Below are 5,000 nucleotides of genomic sequence, written 5' to 3'. Positions count from 1 at the left end.
ATGTGTTCCGCTTCTTGCGCGCTGCTGCACGCTCCAAATCTCTTCTTTATGACACCCATTACCGTTCCTATGTTGCGGCAAAACGATGGAATGGCTGGTTCCCACAGCCATTCTCTACCAGCGTGCTTCACGATTGAGCATGAAATTACTCCATTTTTCCCCGTGGCCATGTCCATTTTTCCAACTCGTTTGATTCTATTTTACCATAAGCCTAGGAAGGAGGGTGCCTCCTCTCCAAAAGCCAAAGCTCAGAGGATGTCCTCATCATAGCAACACGCGCGCGTGTGTGCGCTTGACAACTTCATAGCTACGAGGCAGGTGCAACAGAACCCGCCGCCTGCTTTTCCGTTCTCACACACTCACACACCGCTTGTACCGATAGGCCAGCGCATAAACGAAGCGCATAAATTCGAATTTGCCAGCAACCATTTTACACCGGCGATTGCTTTGTATTGTAAAATTGTTTTAATACCACCGGGCACCAGGCATGGTGTGACAAGCCATCATCATCATCATCATCAGCGCACACCCAAGGAAACCATTTTTTTCGGTGCAACAACCCTGGAAACAGGAGAACAATAGTATCCAACAATTTTTCTAACTCGGCATTTAACGGCCCGGACGTCGATGGTGAATAATGATTGGAATGTGGTAATTAAACTATTTTCTCACTTCTCCCCGCTGGTATGCCGACGGGGATTTCGGTGACAGGCATGTCATATCCCCCCCGGGGTCGAGTTCAGTGGGCGGTATTTTTAAACATAAGAACATTCCATTTTGCATTGTTTAACTTTAAAAAAGGGGTTGCTCCCCGGCTCATCGTTCGCTTGGTAACGAGAAATTCATTGGCAGCAGAAAAAAACGAGGGTTCGCTAACTGAAATTCGTTCGCCATAACACCACCGAATACCGGTCGAGGCGGGAAGGTAATGAAAACAGCATAAACCTCAATATTTATGCTCGTGAACAACGTGCGGGTGCGGGGAGGTTTACAACTGGGCCGCGTAATGATATGTGTTTGCTATTGTTTTCCTCCCACCGCCAAACGGTTCCGTAAGTACCGCCAACAAAAGAGCGTTACAATATTTCTCTACTTTATGAACCTCCTCGCCAGTGGTTCACCCACAGTGGTGTTGTAATAATGCTACTTTCTCCGAAACCCCGCGCAGTGATTTGATTGCGAAGTTCGTAAAAATTTGAAACCCTACAACACTCGGCCTTCTTTTGCTTCACTGATCGCAATCGAATCGGGAGGGGCCAACGGCGATAAATTCGGAAACATTTACACCACCATCAAGCAACAAGAGGACCGAGGACCGTCGGCACCGGTACCCGGGTTTAATGAAACTATTAAAAACCGGACGCGAATACCCCCGTGCGATCGACCATTTCCAGTCCGCGAAGCCTAATTGTCGCTAAATGGTGCGCAACAGCTGAGAGACTGTTGCGACCGGCCAAGGAATCGAGGGTTTTTATGTGTTTTCCTTGCTTTTCCGGTGCCGGGAGCATTTTGAAAGCACTTCCACACAGTGTGGTCCTTTTTCGATTTCTAAAATGATTTCCTTTGCCATTAGCTTGAGAATGGAAGCAATCCGAAGCAGCAGCACCACCACCAGCAGGCCATGATCTTTGTCAAAGCAACATTATCTGCGCATGAAGTAGCATTGGTATTGCAGAGCATGAGAAAATACACGCGGCACGTGTCTGCAAATGGCATATCAACTAATAACACTTCGTCTAATAGGCAAAACACACGCAACCAAAGTACTGTGGCGATACTTTGTTATCGCAAAAAGATTACGCGAAACAGTTTACTGAACGACTTCGACTTCGACGACAAATCAATGAACCGGCCCAACGAAGGAAAAACCCCACGAACGGCGATGGCACGCAATACACCGCGCCATTTCCTCGGCCATTCGGTTGTGTAACGTCACACCATTTAGGGCTTCTCTGTTTAGGGTGCTCTGCAGCATAAGCAGCATAAAAATGGTCACAATCGATGCAAAACTTCATCCGCAACTTTTCCGTTCGTCGGCGCGCTCGCGCCAATCGTTCGCACCGATCCGATCGTCGGAACCGATCGCGCTCCGACATATTTGGCCAAGAAGGATCAGATTCGTGAACCACAGAATTAGAGCTAAAGCCCGCCGCCCCACGCTTACACTCACCACCACTCTTAACGAACTCCGTCGTAATGAAAATCGATAGTAATGAAAAAAGTTTTCCTATGATTTTCCACACAATCTCTCGCTCGCTTGAGCAACCGGGGCCAGTCCGGTGTATTCCGGGGCCCTGATCCACCGGAAACGCTATCTATATTTTCCACCCTCTTCCCTCCCCCACACAAAAACCTCTTTCTTCCCCTGCGACGACAACTCCAAAAAGTTCAATTCGATCCATTGTCAACGATATCGTTAAAATTTTCATTCCTCCACTCTGTACGGTGGTATTGGTGGTGGTAGTGTTGGTGGAAAGTAATGGTCCAAAGTCGACAGAAGAAGCCGCTCATAACCGACCGGCAACGAATACAAAGTTTTACAACTCTTTCCTACTGTTTTGCTTCGTTTCTTTTCTTCGGTTCCTCTTATCCATTCCTCCATTTTGCTGCATTTTATGGGGTTTCCCCGGTGAAAAAAGGACTACCGCGTGCCTCGATGGCAGCACTGTCGTCCCTTCCTTCCCGCAAAATGGGGATGCTCTCCAAACATGGCGACCAAACAATACACATACACACCATCGACAGGAATCCCTTCAGTTACTTCCAGTTAGAATATATTTTGTGGAACAAAAAAAAACGGGCACCAAAATAACATCGGCACCGCATGCGCTCCATTTGCTTCGCGCAATCAAATGCTTAACCACTTCCCGCCTCCACACAAAACCCCGAAACAGCGCGATCGATCTCTTCAGATCGGGCCGTTTTGGAATATCCCCGGCAAAAACCCCTATAACTCCAATACTCCGATTGTGCAGATTGTGGGAAGTGCCACAAACGGAAAACTTTTACAATCATCATACAGTCGGGGTGTCCGGGTTGTGGCGGAAATGGAGCAGAGCGTTGAGAGCTCGCCCCGTTTACTGCTTCATCGTCCCAAACCGCGCTATCGGCTGGCCATGCATTCCACCACCGGAAGGACTCTCTCTCTCTCCCTCTCTTTAAATCGGTTCTAAATATTGAACTTTATAAAACCACGGATCGGATTGAATGGATCACGCTTTCCAATTCACACCAAATTCGGTCAAACACAAGGCAAGCGGCGGAGGAAAGAGGATCCAGCAATTAATCAAGAACCGGAAGAGCGTCGAACGGAAACGGTAGCTCAATCCGTTGCTGCTGCCGCTGCCGGAGCCGAGTGCTGCTTTGCCCTCTTTAAGAGGCCAAAATGCTGAAGTTGAATTCGGATTTCAATTTTCTGTGCAATTAAATGATCTCTCGTTCCCGGTTCTCGGTTCCCGGTGGTCTTGCAAAAGTTTAACGTTTTCAATTACAACACCGCACTGCACCGCACCCTCACTCTGACGGTAATTTCTCGATTAAGAAATGGACTGACCCCGGGAACAGCAGCAACAGCACCGCACCACAACGCCATTGGCGAACACTCCAGAAGCACGCAAAGACAATAACACGATCAAATGTTGAAATAAAATGAAAGCACCAGGCACCAGCTTACCTATTAAGTCCAGCCACTGTCCCCAGCTTATGCACCGCACCGCACTGCACGGTGACCCCCCGAGGACGGAGAATTATTGTGGCGTTCCGGTGCATTCTTCACGTCCACAAGGGGCCCACCACGAAGGGGCCGGTGGGCGTGAGTCTGGACAAAATAAGGCAAAATGCTCATAATGCTGGTGCTGCTACCGAGGGTGATGATGGTTTGGCACTTGGTGTGTCCTGAAAAGCGCGACCCTTCGCCACGTGATGAACTGTGTCCGAGTGCCACTTTGCTGCGCCACCGGAGATGCCCACCATTCTGTGTCCGTCTGTGTGTGTGTGTGTCTGTTTCTCTCGGTGTTTGTGTTGGCGCTTATGGTGCAAGGACTGCAAAAGGAAGGACACTTTTCGGGGGGGGGCTATGAGAGAACGACGGACTGGCCAAAAACTGGGCTGACGTACTTTTAAATTAGTTCGCATCATGCCGACGGCGCGCGATCTTGGTTGTCCGCGACCGCGACCACCAAACTCGACCCTTGGCAAGACAACGTTTTCCCGGTTCCTTTTTTTCTCTTTCTCTCTCTCTCTCTTTCTCTCTCTCTCTCTCTCCCTTGTGTCCATTTGCGTTGATGATGGCGCTTGACGGTGGTCGGTCGAGGACTGTTGACTGACTGAACGTCGTTGCGACAGGAACGATGATCACGACCACTGCATAAAATTGCATCCCCGTCCTGTGTAATACTCTGCGCACGCCCACCGTCACCACCACCACCAAGCACGAGCCTTTGTTTAGCGTCGAAATGATAAAACTGGCTGATAGCATAGTGCACCGCCGCCATCATGCGCTGCTCCAACACCTCCAACACTCACTCCCCTCGCACCACCACCACCACCAAGCAGTGGACGGGGCTGCTCTTTGGGTAATATAATTTGCTCTGGCGCTTCCGTGGCGCTTGGTCTGGCGCTGCAGCACGTGCAGCACCAGCAGTAGCCGGGCTTTTTAGGGGATTCCAGATGCATCTAGCATCTTTTTGGCGCGCGGACTGGCATCCCCCCTCTCGTGGCGGTGCTTCGTTTAACTCAGAACAGTGGAACGCTCGGCATTTGCACAACGGATGTGATTACCGGGCGGGCAAGGGCTCAAACCGGAGCAGAGAATGCATCACCATCAACAAGGTCGCATCGCAACCGACGCATCCCGTCTGCGTCCGTGTCCGTTCGTTTCATTTTGTGTGCTGGCACCGAAATTGGCCCAGCGCAACGCAGCAGCAGCAGTTGGAGTAATTTTATTGTGAAACATTTTACCAGTAATATCACTTCATCCGATGCGAACTAGCGGATTAAAC

The 5,000-nt window shown here is 49.8% G+C and overlaps 1 protein-coding gene across 1 annotated transcript in view; it reads left to right on the top strand.

Annotated features, from left to right (window-relative positions):
• The window catches only part of LOC125952758 (chitin synthase chs-2-like), a 13,886-nt gene extending 13,743 nt beyond the window's left edge, over positions 1-143 (top strand). Inside the window, exon 10 of the mRNA XM_049682446.1 lies at positions 1-143. This exon is cut by the window's left edge and continues 2,857 nt beyond it. The gene's annotated coding sequence lies outside the window, so the exon portion shown is untranslated.
• Positions 144-5,000: the final 4,857 nt, after the last annotated feature.

This window comes from Anopheles darlingi, chromosome 2, assembly GCF_943734745.1.
Source record: "Anopheles darlingi chromosome 2, idAnoDarlMG_H_01, whole genome shotgun sequence".
NCBI lineage: Eukaryota > Metazoa > Arthropoda > Insecta > Diptera > Culicidae > Anopheles > Anopheles darlingi.
Note: the sequence above shows the minus strand (reverse complement) of the source record. Positions and strands in the feature narration are given on the sequence as shown.